At 33.2% G+C, this 17,333-nt stretch overlaps 1 long non-coding RNA gene, 3 other non-coding genes and 2 pseudogenes across 4 annotated transcripts; 2 read left to right on the top strand and 4 right to left on the bottom strand.

Moving 5' to 3' along the window:
- The first annotated feature begins 670 nt into the window (after nucleotides 1-670).
- LOC112535457 lies at nucleotides 671-1,360 on the top strand (annotated as a pseudogene).
- A 2,593-nt stretch (nucleotides 1,361-3,953) lies between these two features.
- On the top strand, nucleotides 3,954-5,522 carry LOC112535456 (annotated as a pseudogene).
- Nucleotides 5,523-10,195: 4,673 nt separating this feature from the next.
- On the bottom strand, nucleotides 10,196-15,988 carry LOC125371155. The gene is made up of 2 exons (XR_007217467.1): nucleotides 12,704-15,988; nucleotides 10,196-11,734 (listed from the first exon to the last, which is right to left on the bottom strand). It is a non-coding gene; the product is annotated as an uncharacterized LOC125371155 (long non-coding RNA).
- LOC112535467 lies at nucleotides 13,375-13,470 on the bottom strand. Its single transcript, XR_003079587.1, has one exon. It is a non-coding gene; the product is annotated as a small nucleolar RNA Z161/Z228 (small nucleolar RNA).
- LOC112535466 lies at nucleotides 14,629-14,729 on the bottom strand. Its single transcript, XR_003079586.1, has one exon. It is a non-coding gene; the product is annotated as a small nucleolar RNA Z161/Z228 (small nucleolar RNA).
- LOC112535468 lies at nucleotides 15,511-15,593 on the bottom strand. Its single transcript, XR_003079588.1, has one exon. It is a non-coding gene; the product is annotated as a small nucleolar RNA R21 (small nucleolar RNA).
- Nucleotides 15,989-17,333: the final 1,345 nt, after the last annotated feature.

Below are 17,333 nucleotides of genomic sequence, written 5' to 3'. Positions count from 1 at the left end.
CTAAGAAAATATTTATATTAATTTTAAATATCTTTCTATAACAATATAAATGAATTTGTTTAGTTGGTTTTGTTAATATTAGAGTTCTCTTTGCAATTTCTTCTCTTATAATTAATTAACAATTACAATATATTTTAATTAAAGATGAGGATGATTCCCTAAAAATTTATTAATTATACAATTACTAACTTATTAGATATTAAGTATAAAAACCTTGATTTTTTCTTCTTTCATATAATTTCTTTTTTGAAAATCTACTTTTAGTTTATCTTTTCTTGCATCTAGATAATATTAATGAGAAAAAGGCTATTCTTAGAAAAGGAAAAAAAAAAAAGCATTAGGTAGTACGATACCATTTAATAATAAAATAAATAAATAAATCTCGCCAATGCTTTTACTATAATGCTAAACACAATAATAGGAAACATACCTTACAAATGTATAAATTTCCTTTTTCCATCAAAAATTTAAAATTTACTTAAATAATCAAGTAAAAAATAATCATACAAATTTCTTAAGATAGATTGAAATTTAAATTTTTTACATAAATATTTATTTATGCATCATTGCAGAATTTCATTTAGAGTATTTCTCTTATTGAATTGACAACAAATGCAGGAATGAGTGATAGTTTGATAGAAGTTGAGGTTCACTCACCAACCGTTGAACCTTACCGGCGACAGATGGGGTTGGATAGTGGTGAGAATCAAAAGCCTCTGACAAGAATGACATATACACTGAAACTACTATATTCTTTTTATACAATGATCTCAGGCTATACAAAAAGGTAAAACTTATCTTCATTAAATCTATCAATGGGTCCAATTTCTTTTCTAGTAAAATAGTTGAATCCATACCCTTTTCAAGCACCAAGTCACAAGAATTATGAACTATTTTTCAATAAAACCTTCTTCAAAAGAAGCTCAAATCATTAAAAAAATAATTGAAGTATGTGAGGCACCAGGTACTAAAGGAGAGGATGAATTTTTGCTACTTCTTTTGATTCCTTAGTTGATTTTGTCATTGCAAGATTTGGCAAAAAGGTTCATGCATTCTCGAATGAGGCGGAGGAAGAAAATAAGATTTAAGAATATATTATTTTAAAGGGAATTAAAATGATAAGTGACAATCAAATAATCTACCATAAGCAAAAAGATTCATATGCTATATTTTACTGCCATATAAGAAATCCCACAAAAGCTTATATGGCTCCAAAGCAAAAGCAGCAGTTGTTTTTCACTTAAAGACATCAACTTGGGATCCTAAATATTTTGCCTTTCAAGTACTCAAAGTTAAGCCAAGAGGACTTCCAATTTGCCACTTTCTTAATAGTGATACAATTGTATGGGTTCCTAACTAGGATAACTATGAAGATACTTGATGTAATTTTATGGTTGAAGCTATTCAATAAGAATTTATTTAATATTAACATCGTCTTCTTTAATGTTAAATACATGGTTGAATATTTCTATTTAGTGGTAACTTTTATTTTGAGTGATACGTAGTTGAGTACTTTATGTTGGATTTCTTTTAGCTACTCTAGATATACAGCATTCTATGATTTTTTCTATAAGCCAAGAGAATTTCATTAATGAAAGAAAGTGAAAAAATATTGATATTTCATGAAGAAGAAACGAGGAGCTGAGAAGAGAAAAACTAAACAAAAAATGGGGCTAGTAATACATCATGTCCAAGCTATAAAATCACTTGAATGCCTAACTGCAGATTTTGCAAGGTTGTCAAGACTTCTTTAGAGATATGACAAAAACAACACTCCTTAGATCTGAGGCCACAAATAGAATTTAACTCGTGTTGAGTTTCCAAAGGAATTCTGAATTGATGTCACTGATCCAATTTACTGTTAATAATGAGTCTGATTCAACAGTGAATGAAATATCTTTCATTTTGCAGTTATTGGATGTAAGGCTTAAAGTCTTCTTGATTGCCAAAATTTCAACCTTGTTTGAAAAAAAAAAACCCGAAAGGACAGGAGAAAATACACTTAACTATATATACCATTATCATCTCTAAGTACTCTTCCGACGCCAATAAAGCTTGGACAACCAATACATGAACCATCAATATTCTATTTGAGTACGTTTAGAGCTGGAGTAGCCCATCTTATTGCATTCTACTATTAGATGAGTGATATGTGTAAAATAGTTATAAAACTTAAAATATGTCACTCTTTCCTTATCCAAGTGTTAAACGCTCAAGATACGCGTCACTCATCCAACTGTTTACCCAATAATTGTTCATATATATGTTTATCTAGTTAGATTTTGTCAAATCTAGCTGCTAAATTTTATTTATGGGAGTCCAAGATCAAGATTTAAGGCGTTTGCCACATAAGTCATTTCCCCTCCCGTTTAAATATATGCAAGTCAATTCATAAGAAATAGAGTCAAAATTTGATGTACATAATGGTAATATACTAATTATAACGTGTATGTATGATCCCGATTGATGGCTTGTAACTAATAATAATGATAATCTTGTTCAATTTGCTCTTGATATTTAGCTACATGATGTCGAGGTGGAAGGTGATTGCTCTAATTTTATTTTTGCTCTCAATAATTCCTCTATAGCCAGGACTCGGAGATGTCTGTTAATTGATAACACTTGAGCTACTTCTATTCAATTCTCTTTTATTTCTTAGTTAATTCGGACCTATGTATAAATAGGAGAGTGATACGTATATATAAATATTATACGCTTTGATATTAGATGATCAACAAATACTTAATTATTTAAAATTTAAGAATATGTATCAATCATTTATCACAGTTTTGTATATACACAAAGACATAAACCAAAACTAGATAAGAATTTTAGTTATGTTTCTAGATTGGCAGATATAGTTGCCCATTGTATGCTAGATATAATTTTTACAAAGAAGAAGTCTTACTCATAGAAGAGGTCCCTTCTTAAACCCATGATTTTGTATTCAAGGTGTTAATATTTTTTTAGGATAAAAATTAATAATCACTAAATTTTGCACTTAGGTCATAAAATTTTATTTCAATCATTCATCTCTAATTTTGATTACAATTTAGTCATCTTATCAGTAAGAAATTGATCTTATTGTTTATTTTTAGAATTTAAAAATTCAAATATATACTGTAAATTGTCAATAGAAAAGGAAAAAGATTATAGTCTGTGTTTATCGGGTAAATAGCTTTGTTGGTACCAAGATTATGACCTTGTTTTCATTTGGTACCAATACTTTAATTTATTTCTTTTTTATACAAAAATTTTAATTTCTATTACAGGCGAAGGTACCTATTGGAATTCCATTCAATTTTTAATGAATATGGACGGTGGAGCTCTATGTTAGCATTCCACTCACTGACACTTGACTTCGAGTAAATTTCATATAGGTACTAAAATTTTGTCACTTATATCCAAATGGTACCAATTTTTTAATTTGTTTCTTTTTAGTACCACAGCCATTATTTATGTTCCAATTGATGGTATCTATTGGGATTCTAATAATTCTTTTGATGTGTTAATTAGTACCATGCTTAGATTGAAATTTCGGCTACCAAGTCAGTAAAAAATACTGGAATCCCAATGGGTATTGATGTCATCAAAAGTGTAAGGTAATAACAATGTGATTCATTTTAAGTAGGAGTTTAAGGAATAGTGTTTGAGGGTTGTATTAGTATTAGTCTTCCAATGGTGTTTTAGGTGGATGTTTATAGAAGAAGTGCTAGTTATTTTCATATCTGGCGTGACTATATGGAATGTTGGTTCGGCTATTGAGATATGTTTATGGTCCAGGTGGACTATCGAGTATTAGCGAGTCTTTAACTCAAATAGAAATTTATTGATTGAAACAAAAATAACGAGTGTGGTACTAAAACGAAATATATTAAAGAATTGACACCAATTGAATATAAATGGCAAAAATTTAGTACTAACAGGATAATTTACTTAAATTCAAATGTGATATGGATGATGAGTGGAATGCTGATATGGAGCTCTGCTCTCCACATCATAAAAAATTGAACAGATTTTCAATGGGTACCGTCACTTACAACAGAAGTAAAATTTTGGTATAAAAAAAAATTATAACATTGATACCCATTGAAAACAATAGGATAAAGGTTTGGCATCACTGGGCTATTACCCGTGTTTATCAAAATATATTCTGCATGGCTACTTTTACAAGAAATAAGAAATTGTGGGAAAACGATGTACATCCTATAACTATGCATAATTCCATTTACAAAGTAGAAAAATGGATTAACTTATCAAATTTTGACGAAGTGACTTCGAATGTTTAAATAAAAGAGCAAAAAATGACAGAGATTTCACATTTCTTCTCACTCTCTCATTGCATCCATTTCACATATTTGCAGTGTTACAAATTTGAATTAATTTCAACTAAAATTCAATCATATGGAATTTCAACTCCTAATTCCCATCATTGCCTTACTCTTTGTGAGCATTAATTTTTATCCTATAGTTATATTTCTTAAAACAAATATTAATTCTTATGTGCTAATTATATCACTTTTAACATAAAATCTTATGGCAGGTTGCTCCAAAAGGAAGTAATGCTTTTTTTCCTGCAGAGGAGTACTGGCAATCCATGTTACCGAACACTTCAATGCTAAAAGTTTTACAAGAACTATTACAGCCTAGTTAGTTGATGTTCTCAATTTCTTTCAAGTATGTACTTTTAGAACTACTGATTCATTTTATGGACTTGTTTCCATGCAATTTCTTGTTGTTTCTGAAAAATGTAAGAAGATGCAGGAAATGCAAGTACTTTTCCATAAATAGAGCTTGCACCTTCAGAAGCAAGGGATACTTATGGAGTTGGGTATTGGGAAGAAACGAAAAAGTCTAACAGGAATGCTACCCTTTTTTTCAACTACCATCTACTTTTTACTTAATGATATACATCCTCATAAAAAGATGATGCTTATATTCACCAAATCGAGCAAAGGGTCAAACTTTTTATCCGGGAAACTGTTGAATCTCTACCTTTTTCAGGCAATAAGTTTCCAGAAATTCTGAACTTGTTTGCATTAAATTCTACATTAAAAGAATCCCGAATCATGAGACAGACAATTGAAGAATGTGAGGCACCAAGCATTAGTGGAGAAGACAAATGTGTGCAACATCTCTAGAGTCATTAGTTGATTTCGTGCTTGCAAAGCTTGGAAAAAAAGCTGTTGCAATTGCTAATGAGGCAGAAGAAGAGTACAAGAATTAAGAGTACGCTATTTTAACCGGAATCAGAATGATGAGAGACGATCAAATAGTTTGCCATAAGCAAAGATATAAATATGCTATATTCTATTATCATGTAATTATGGCCACAAAAGTTTATATGATCCCATTGGTGGGTGATGATGGGTCCAAAGCTGAAGCAGTTGTTATTGCCAAACAGATACATCTGACTGGAATCCTGAACATTTTATCTTTCAAGTACTCAAAAAGTTAAGCCTAGAGAACCTTCAGTTTGTCACTTTCTTAATGCTGATACCATTGTTTGAATTCCTAAGTAAGGAAAATGTAATAACAATATCAACTACTTGAATCAAGAATATTAGACTTATCCTGAACATTTTATATTAGTTTCAATAGATAATTTATTTTATTTTATATATATATATATATATAATTTTTAATTCTTCAGAGTATGATTAATTGAAAAAAATATTACTAATTATTTAAAATTTTAAATTTTATTTAATATAAATGAATATATATATATATATATATATATATATATTTATATATATAAAATTTTAAGATTTAAATTGTTTAATATGTGTTATTATATTTTGATATATTTTGACATATATAGTTATTTTTAATATATAAAATTTAAGTTTATGTATAAAAAAATTTTAAAAAGACATTTAAAATATTTAAATTTATAAAAATATTATAAATATTTATAAAATATTAAAATTCTATTTTAATTTTATCTATAAATTCAATTTACATTATTATTTAAATTAAGATAATTATAACAATCATATAATACATAAGCAAAAAATTAATTTTTATGAACATAAAAATATTTATTAATATATATTTTAAAATATATAATATTAATTTTTTATGATTAATTTTGTAATAAATCCAAATGTAAAAGAAAAACCTGAAAAAGTGGGACAACAACCCCACATGTATCCCCTGCATTCGGCCCACACTGCAAGATGGACGAGAATGCAGGGCATGAATTGCCTTTGCCGTGATGCCTGTGCAGGTGACATCGGCACATTAAACAAAATTTCCTGATGAGCCGAGCTTATATATAAATAATGTAACAGCATTTCCCATACAATTTTTATAGGCATTAAAATTTTTATTTTAAAAAATCATATATTATAAAATGATACTCAATGTATTGTTTAAAAATTTTAAATATAAAGCAGAGAGTCAATTTGACTCTTTATGTATGGAGAGTCAATCTTCACTCTCTATTTTATATTTAATGGAGAGTGAAGATTAATTGACATTTATAATTTTTATTTTTCTATTGGTAAAATTAAAGAAGAAAAGAACATAAAAATTAAAATTTTAATACTTAGGAAAATAAAAATAAATAAATAATAAAATATAAAAAATTTATTATATTTAAATAAAATATTTTATTTTTTATTTTAAAAATTATATTCTTTAAAATAACAAGAGCTTTTGGAAATGCTCTAACGAATAAAATTTACGAAGACCTTAAAGAGTATACCTCCTTAAAAAACTCATTAATCATGCTTTTTATTTTATTATTATTTTTTTATTTCACGTACAATATAGTAAATATTAACTATTTAATGTATTATTTATTTAAAAAATAAATTAATATATAATCTTTTCAAATTTAGTAACATAAAAACTTTTAGTAATAAAAAAATAATAAACTCTTTGCATTATAGTAAATTTATCTAACAGTGATCTAATTTATAATTTATAAAATTTATATTGAATACATTTGTAATTAATAATAAATAATTTGAATATATTTAAAAATAAAATTTATATATATTATAAAAGTATATTAATCTAATAAAAAGAATTGTTCAGTGATTATTCCATCATAAACACAATTATAAGGAAAATGAATTTACCTTGATTCGAGCTACATCCTTTGAATCTATTATGACCACGCTTCAAAATTCACTGAAATCTTCTATGTTCTTCCGAGCATCAGTAGCTTATGCTAACCCTAGAATTTATTAGTGGTCTGCATAATTCACCATAGAAGTATCAATAGTTTACAGATTTAAAATTAAAAAAAAAAAAAAAAAGATCTGTATTGTTAGAAAATATGGTAAAAGAAAGGCTGAAACCTAAGGTCCAAGCCTAGGAATGATTTGACTGATAATAATGTCTCAAATCTTAAGAGACAATTAATAAGTTAATTAATTAGGATCAATGATCTTATTTTCTTTTCTGTGAGGAGAATTAGGTCTAAAGACTTACAATTCAAGTAAGACTGAGTATTTTGTAAACTCCCTCTCAATATATAGACAAATGAAAATCAAAGAGTTAAATCAAATTTTCTTTAGCTTCTTTGCAACATCTATGGTTATTATATAATCTTTTTTATTATTTCATTTTTCTAACCTTCAACCAAGCACCATGTGATTTTTCTCGACCTGCTTCTTGACAGTTCTTTTCGCTTTTCTTCCATTGCTTCTTCTATCTTCACTAACTCTTCTGTCAAAGGACTCGTTTCAGGCTCACCAAATGACTCAAACCCACCAGTGATGTTCTCCCCATGGAAAAGCAAAAATGTTAGTTTCTGAACACCAAAAATTCTGCCAACCCCAGAATCAAATCGCGATTATAATGAATCTCATATAGTCAGAGATAGAAAGTAAAGGCTGAATATATCTCATTATAAAGAGTAGTGCGTTCTTATATAGAGTAATAGAGACGTAACAAACTATAACAATAAAATAAAAATAAGAATACACATAACAAACTAACAAGATAAGTCAGTGATCTTTATCTGCTGATACACCCCAACAAGCTGATGCTGGAAGAGATTGAAGCTGAAGCTTGGAAGCAAAACGATTGAACTGAACTTGTGACAAAGGCTTGGTCAAAATATCAGCTAATTGATCAGAACTAGATGTTATACCAACTGAAAATTCCCTATTTGCAATTGCATCACGAACAAAATGAAAATCTATCTCTGCGAGCATGAAACACTGGATTTGTGGACAAGAAAACAGCACCAACATTATCGCACCAAACATGAGGTGGCTGAGAAAATTGAACACCTAGTTCTTTCAACAACTTGGACAGCCATTTTATCTCAACACACACATTAGCAACAGCTTTAAACTAAGATTCTGTAGAAGACCGAGCAACAGTTTGTTGCTTACGGGAATTCCATGCAATTAAATTTTTGCCAAGAAAAATAAAGTAACCCCCCCGTAGACTTACGATCATCAGGGCATCCAGTCCAATCAGCGACACTGAAAGCAATAAGTCTGTCCATAGAGCACTTAGTAATAAATAGACTACTATAAAGAGTGCCATTTAAATACCGTAATACTCGTTTAAGTGCCTGAAGATGTATGGTGGTAGGAGCGTGCATAAATTGGCAAAGCTTGTTAACGGCAAAAGAGATGTCTGGTCTAATTAATGTTACATACTGCAGACTTCCACAACATTGTCTAAAATGTGTTGCTGCATCTTGAGATAACGGGTCACCTCCATTTTTCGTAAGAGAAATACCAGAAATCATTGGGGTAGAGCATGGCTTGCAAGTGGGCATACCCGCTTTCTTCAGAAGATCATAAATATAAGACTTTTAAGATAGGAATATACCGGTAGAATGAGGTATTATTTCTACTCCAAAAAGTAATGTAGCTTGCCCAAATCTCGGAGAGAAAATTCTTGTGATAGCTGTTGAATGATAGAATTAACCACAAACATATTGCTTCTTGTAATCACGACGTCATCAACATAAACCAATAAAAAACAAGTGCAATTGTTTTTGTTGTAAATAAATAAAGAGGAATCAGCATGGGATCCTACAAAACCAATATCACCCAAAAATTTGCTTAACCGTTGAAACCATACTCTAGGGGCTTGTTTGAGGCCGTATAACGATCTGTTTAATTACAAACATAATTCGAATGATTACAATCAATAAATCCTTGTGGTTGTGTCATGTATATCGTCTCCTCTAAAAAACCATGTAAGAAAGCATTACTTACATCGAGTTGTTGTAATTCCCAACCTCGAGACACAGCAACAGATATTACTGAACATATTGTCATTGGCTTCACAACTAGACTGAAAGTCTCGTTAAAATCAAAACCATGCTCTTGTATGTAACCTTTTGCTACCAATCTCGCCTTTAGTCTCTCAATTGTTCCATCATCTCGTCTTTTAATCTTGTATACCAGCGATTGCCAACAATATTTCCCGTAGTAGGTCGTGGGACAAGGTCCCATGTATTATTCTTTTGTAATGCCTCAAGTTCTAGTTCCATTGCTCTATGCCATGCTGTAATTTTATGGGCTGTGGTAAAGGAGGTAGGTTCTTCGGTAATATGAGATAAAGAGTCGGTTGAAGTGGTAAGAAAAAGGCCAGGATGTTTATGGTAAGTGATTGGTCCTAGCTGCATGGGATGAGTACGTGGAGGTTGTGTAGATGGTGCTTGGTCGGGTGGGATATTAGGATCAGAATAGTTGGCTTGAGATGAGTGAGGGGTCCTAGATAAAATAGGAGAGCTAGTGATAGAGGTAGTTGGTGAAGTCGGTGGTAGAGATAAGGCTTGACTTCGGATTGGTGAGGGATTAGGTGAGTGGTTGGGATGAGGAGAAAGAGATTGTGTTTGAGATGGAGTAGAAGCGGTAGAAATAGGACAATTACCTGATAAAGCTGTAGGGACAGAGAGTTAGTGTTGTGGGTAAGAAATTTGAAGCCAAGGAGATGTAGTCATGGAGGTGGATTGAGCATCTTTATCTTGCATAACTCCCTGAATCTGTTGAAAAGGAAAAACCTTTTCATCAAACTGTACGAGTCTAGCATAATAAATTTTGCTAGTGTCCTTATCAAGACATGGATACCCTAAATGAACTGGTGAATAACCCATAAAAATACATTGTTTAGAACGAAAGGAAAATTTATTTTTATTATAAGGACGAAGTGATGGGTAAATAGCACAACCAAATACTCTAAGAAATAAATAATCTGAAATCTTATGGAATAAGACTTGAAACGGTATTTTATTTAATAATGAATTTGATGGCATAAGATTAATAAGAAAAGCAGCAGTTTCAAAAGCAAAATACTAATATTTAAAAGGTGCACTGCAATGACCTAATAGAGCAAGACCAATATCAACGATGTTACAAATTTCTCTTTCAGCCGTGCCATTCTGTTCATGAGTACGAGGACAGGTAATACGATGAATAATTCAAACATCAGAATGAATTAATTCTAACGGATTAGAACTACGATGATACGTTAAAAATAAGGAAGACCGAGACATTTTGCCTAAACAACATGCCTCACACTTATTGAACGGAAGACGAAAAGAAGAACATGGTAATTGAAATTTTTTGACTAAACTACGAACAGTTTGAAAATTGGGATGGCTAAGACGAGCATGCCAATCCTCCAACTTAGACTAAAAAAGCGGCGGCATTCAAATTCTTCTGCTGTTGTAATCCTTTGCTAAGTTTATAAAGTCCCAACCCACTTGTTCCTTGCGGCATTGTTTTCTTGGTAATCTGATCTTTCACAAGACAATGGTTAGAGTGAGATATTCTGAAACAGATTTGTCATCCTTTGATAGGTTGTGGAGCTCGATGTGAAGTTGAGTTCATTGAGTATTACTCACAACTCCATATGCTGATGCTAACGCAGCCCAAAGTTCAGCTGACGTCTTCAAGCCAATCAAATGAGGGTATATTTCCTCTGTAATAGATGATAACTGCCATGAGAATAAAATTTGATCCTTATTAAACCGAGCAATATATGGTGGATTGATTTCAGTTTTATTGTTTGAGGAGTTGACAATTTCTTTGGGTGGTGTAGGTTCGGTACCGTCAAGTATTCCATGAAGATTATAGAAATTGAACAATAAAGTAAATTACAATTTTCAAGGAACATAATTTTTTGAAGCAAGTTTGATGGAAAAAGTTTGATTCAATTGTGTAGAATTTGATGGTAAGGAAGGATTTGGAAGAGTTGGAGTGATTGCAGAAGATTGAGATTGAGTTTGAGAAGAATAGGATGTTGTCATCGTGAAAAAAAAAAAAAGACTTTCAGAGTTGACTCTGATACTAAGTCAGAGATAGAAAGCAATGGCTGAATATATCTCATTATCAAGAATACACCGTTCTTATATAGAGTAATACAAAGATGTAACAAATTATAACAATAAGATAAAGATAAAAATACACATAACTAACAAGATAAGTCAGTGATCTTTATCTGCTGATACAGATCACGAATTCTACTTTGATTCCAAATGGCTCCATACTTTCCTGCCAATCTATCTACCCATTCTTCCGGGGTCTTGCCCAAGTTTTAGAAATAACTTTTGCTGGCCATTCCATGCTACTGTGAGAGAAAATTTCAGACAACAAAGGAGTGTTTGGAACATTGACTCCATGGACTACGTTTTCTGCACATGGTTTCAGGAATCTTGCAAACCTAAATTCGTGTTTCCCATCTTTAACAGATACCCTTTTTTCATGCCTTGCTTCATAAATGGAAACCATCCCTTGCTTTTCTTGTTCTTGCGACATTGTGGAGAAGAACAGAAAAGGAAAAGAGAATGTATTAGTAAGTAGAAGAGAGAAAGAAAGTAGGATAGAGCCAAGACTTGAAAGGTCTAAATTTTGTGTGGTACAAGTATCTAGTAAAGTAGGCTGTCATAATTGTGAAACAAATTCACCATCCTGCAGGTGGTGCATGCATTTATGACTAGTTTAAGCTGACTCTTGGAATGCATCCTAAAGTTGTTCAAGTCCAGTACTGATAAAGATGTGATAAAAATCGAAAATAAGCATATTAGGGTGCTGGAGAGAGAGAGCAATTAATTGGCTGATTGCTCAGCTTAATTAAATGAATCAAAGGAAAATTTACAAAGATTGGTTGGGAATTTGGCGGCATGAATTCACTTGAGAAAGATCCAACAAAGGAGTTCGAAATTTCCATTACTGGTTTGGAGAACATACATGTATACAATTGAAAGCAAACTTGTCAACAAAGCATTCAGTCTACTTGCAATCTATATTGCTATAGAGGAGTTCTTAAGCACTTGCAGAAAAAATCAGCTATTGAAAAGAGCAGGAGCAGAAGCCTATTGCATTGGCTAGTCACAGAGAACCATAAAAAGTTACATGGGACTAGCAGTAAAATATTACAGCAACATTCTTAGACACTTATCATTAACCAGCCTTCGAGCTGCCAATTCCTAACACTTCCATTTTCCAAATCTTTCCATATGTATCATAAAATCCTCGCACAATATAAAGTTAGAGTACTACAATAATTTCCTGCACAAATAATCTGAAAAGAAATAAAATAACTCAGATTAGACAGTCCTTAGAGAAATTGACTCCTAAGCCAACATGACCCAAGAAGAATCCAAGAGGCAAGGGTAACCTTGAGATGGACATTGGACACATTAGTCGAGGCTACTTGCTATATTTATAGGTTTTCGAGTCCAGAATCTAACAGTTATAGAAGCAGAAAAACTAACCCAGGGACGCAGGGGAATCCAGCTCCACTCTCCACTATTAGAAGCCACCCGGCAATAGTAATATTGTACTTTCGAGATTGCAAGGAAGGGTACAATCTGGTTAATGTAATGGGAAAAAAGTAAAATCTTATATACAGTAAAAGTACGGGTCAGCTATCAGTAACTTTTAGAGCATATAAAGTTCATCAGTGATTCCTAGAAAAAACATTTGTGAGCGCTACCGCACTAAAACTCCTCTCTAACATTCCTCAAAGGTAGCCAACCAAAACAAAAACATGCATAATGAACTTGGTGCATGTAGCAGTTAGACCCAGACGTATCACCAATCTCAGTACCCCTGATTCGAGCTTCAAACCACATGCAATTTGAAAAGAAAAGGAGAACTTTTGAGCAAACCTCCTCCTAACATGGATCAGTTACTGCACAACAACTTCAGCTTAAGCCAGTGATAGAGAAGCTAATCATTGATCCTAGCAAACAAATGTGGAAATGCATGTATAAATTAATAGTTGCAGAGAATTTGCATAGCATTGCTATGTAAAATTATAAGAACTCATTTGGAATGATGGAGAAATTGGTTTCCGAATAAACTCGAAGAGCTTAAAAAATTTTCAATGAATATTATAACTAGCATCTCTTTTTGAATAAGTCAATTCTTCAAACACAAATGAAATCATCAGAAGCATTGGATTATGTCAACTTCAACACTAGCATAGTATCTCAGACGACCGTCGTGAGAAGTAATATCCAAATTCCTCATTTGACGAGTGGATAACAAACCATTATTGGTCAAAATACAGACGAACCTTAAACGAAGGAACTAGATAAAGTTTGCAAACATAGAGAGTTAGAGAATCGAATTCCCTACTCAGGACTATATCCCTCATTAGTAGATTGTAAAACAGGCATAACTTGCAAGTACACATCCAACCACAGATCTTAAGTGAAGAAGAATCAATTACAACAAAACCAGGACAATTCAACGTTGAGGAAAAAATTTGAAGAACCATTTGCATACCTCAGAATATATTAATCATAAATGCATTAATACTGCACAATAACTTCGACTTCAGCCACATCTCAGCAAGCAGATGCGACATGCATGTATAAATTAATAGTTGTAGAAAATCTGCACAGCATTGCCATGTAAAATAATAAAAAAAATCAGTTGAAATGATGGAGAAGTTACTATTAAAACCAATTTAAAGAACTACACCTTTTTGCTATGAATACCATTACTAGTAAATGTTTTGAACAAGTCACTTCTTCAAAAACATATGAAATCATCAGAAGCATTGGATTATGGGATCAGCTCAACACTAGCATAGTGTCTCAGGCGATCAGGCGATCGTCATAAGATGTATATAATCCAAATTCCTCATTTGATTTAAATCTGACTAACCAGTCAAAATATGGATGAGACTTAAATAAAGCAAATAGATAAAGTTTGCAAACATAGAGAGTTATAAAATCTATTTCCCTATTCAGGACTACGTCCATCAATGGTAGATTGCAAAACAGGCATAACATTCCAAGTCCACATTTCCAACCATAGACCTAAAGGGAAAAAGAATCAATTATATCAAACAAAGGACAGTTTCAACTTTTAGCAAAAAAAAAAAAGTCACGAGCTCAACTTAAAGAATCATTTGAATCCCTCAGAATAGACTAGTAATCAATAAATTAATACTGCACAATAACTTAAACTTGAGCCAGTTACAAAGAAGCCTATCCTTGATCCTAACAAGGAAAGTGGAAATGCGAGTATAAATATGCACGGCATTGCCATGTAAAATAGTATAATTTCAGTTGGAATGATGGAGAAGTTGATGCGGATACCAACTTACAGAACTACAGTTTGCTATAATATAAATATCATTGCTAGTATCTCTTTCTGGACAAGTCAGCTCTTCAAACACAAATAAAATCATCAGAAGCATTGAATTATGGAATCAGCTTCGACAATAGTAAATTGTCTCAGATGACCATCGTGAGAAATCTAAAACCCAAATTCCTCATTTGATTTATATCTGAGTAGATAAAGACATGACTGGTAGAAATATGGATGAGACTTGATGAATCGCACCAATGAAGTTCGCAACACAGAGAGTTATACATTCAACTTCCCTTTTCAGGACCGTATATGTCCACCACCGATAGAGTGCAACAAAGCATAACTTTCAAGTGCACATTTCCAACCATACAACAAACAAAGGACAATTCAACTTTGAGCAAAAACGTCATGAACTCAGATTAAGCAGCCGTTTGCATTCCTCGGAATAGATTAATCATCAATGATCAGTCCACTACTTTTAATTATCAAGCAATCGTCATAGAGGTGCAAAATAAACTTCAAGGGGCAAGTAAGGAATGGGCGGATTTTATTTCAATTTTAAAAGCAAAGGTGGAAACATTATATATATATGTCTGGACTACCAAATCCTTCTACGAAATATACAGGATGTGAAAACATTTTCGTGTGTTGCAATAACAAACTCTAGAAAGGCATTTTTGAGATCGGAACTTCATAGACAAAACAAAATAAACCCACCCAGAAATTTAATTATCCATCAAACTTATTTTATGTAGTTGCATAACCTATTGATTGGAAGAATGTAAACACAGGATTAAAGATTCACAAATGCACTTCATTGTTATGCAGTGAAGATCCGAGTACCAACAAAGAAACATAAAATTTAAGATGGGATTTCCAATAACATTTAAGAAAAAAGATCTTTCTATTGAATTCGAAAAACCCATGAAACCAATAAGCCAAAATAAAACAGAAATCTCATAAGCAAAAAGTACATCCCTCAGAATTGGTCAGTCATCAATGGAGATCAGCCCACTACTTTTATTTAACATACAAATATCATTCTTCATAGGGAAGCAAGCCATTACTTCAGAGACAGAGTGCGCAAAAAGGTATACAAATCAACATATCATAAACTTAAAAATCATAAAAAAAGTTTTGATGTTTCTGTAAAAATCTACAGCACAGATAGCCAATATTGCCTGTAACCATTAGACACAAGACGCGATTGGATTCCACCCCAGGAAAAAGAAATCGCAAGATTTCCCCTTTTCTCTGGTGCGAAAGGAAGTAGAAAACTGATCTAGTTTAAATTGCGGCGAGGACTAGGTTTCTTAGGTTATATATGTGAAGTGCAAGAACAGAAGAACTTGGAATCTAGTCCCTAAGAACTATTATTTATAAAATTATAATCATCACTTTATAATGTAACTTAAAAAAACACGCAACTTTACTTCTCGTCAAACTTTCTTTCTGTTTATTGAGTAGAATGGTTAGGAATGGGGCGGGGCGGGGCGGCGCAATGTGTCACGGCCTGCCTCACAGCTAGGCAGGGAAGGCTACACAACACGGTCGTGTTGGATTTTAACACTGCCCGTGTTGCCAACACGCCCAAGAACACGCCCGTGTTGGTTGAATACAAATGCGAAAGACCTAGAAGGTTCGGGAAACACGGCCACAGTAGGTAACATGGCTAATAACCCCAAACCGTGTTCTAAACACGGCCTTAAGCACGGCCATGTTCCCAACACGGCCTGGAACACGGCCATGTTGGCGGACAGGAGGAAAACTATAAATACCCCTTCCTTGTATCATTTGTAGGTTGTTCATGGTTGTGTAGAGAGAGAGAGAGTGCTCATTGTAACTATAAAGAGAGAAGTGTAAAGTGACTTATAGTGAGTTAAACAATACAAGCATACACTTCCAAAATTCTTGCGTCTCTTTGTGCCACTTTCGTAAATTTACTTCCGCTAGCGTAATTGCTATCATTCTGCCGAGTTTGGCAGTCAAGGGAAGGCTGACTAGCTATCTTGACTTTCGGGGAAATCAAGCAAGCTAGGCCGCACGTGGGCAAAGTTTTGGTGATAAAACAAAACTCACGTGACAGTTGGTATCAGAGCAAGGTTCGAGACAAAGCCAAGTTCGAGACAGAGCAGGTTAGTATCACGCCACAGTTGGAAGTAGAGCGCGGTTAAATTCTTCGGGAGAATTCTTGCACGAGATAATGGCCAAAGTTGGTGAGCAATCCACTTCTACCGCTCCTCCTATTCCAAGGGAAGGAGGAAAGGATAGCGGAAAGGGCCGAAGGGATAAGTCCCGCGACATGATTGGCGTGATAGAGGAAAGGCTAGTCAGGATGGAGACTACCATGTCCGATCGGGGAGATAGAATCGAAGACATGGACCTACACATCGAGAAGCTAGAGTCCAAGGGGGACGACGGAGAGCTTCGTGGGGAGATGCAGGGTGCCTTGAATGTTCTCGCCGACAATTTATCGAGGGACAATGAGGCTCTCAAGAAGTTGCTTGTCCAATGCCTAGAGAAGGTCGATAAGCTCGAGGTGGAGCTTAATTTGTGCAAGGTCGCGTTGACAAAGAGTGGGGGAGCGCAAGCAGCGACGGTTCATAAAGTCGATGCTCCTAAACTAAAGTCCTACGGTGGGGCGAGGAGTGCGAAGGAGATCGACAACTTCCTGTGGAACTTGAAGGGATACTTTGAGGCAGTGGGCATAGTGGACGACGCCACTAAGGTAAAGTCTGTATCTCTCTACTTGAGTGATATTGCTACCGTCTGGTGGAGACGGAGGTGCGAGGATGT

Source organism: Ricinus communis, chromosome 9, assembly GCF_019578655.1.
Source record: "Ricinus communis isolate WT05 ecotype wild-type chromosome 9, ASM1957865v1, whole genome shotgun sequence".
NCBI lineage: Eukaryota > Viridiplantae > Streptophyta > Magnoliopsida > Malpighiales > Euphorbiaceae > Ricinus > Ricinus communis.
The sequence above is the reverse complement of the archived record's forward strand: the minus strand, read 5'-3'. Positions and strand labels throughout refer to the sequence as shown.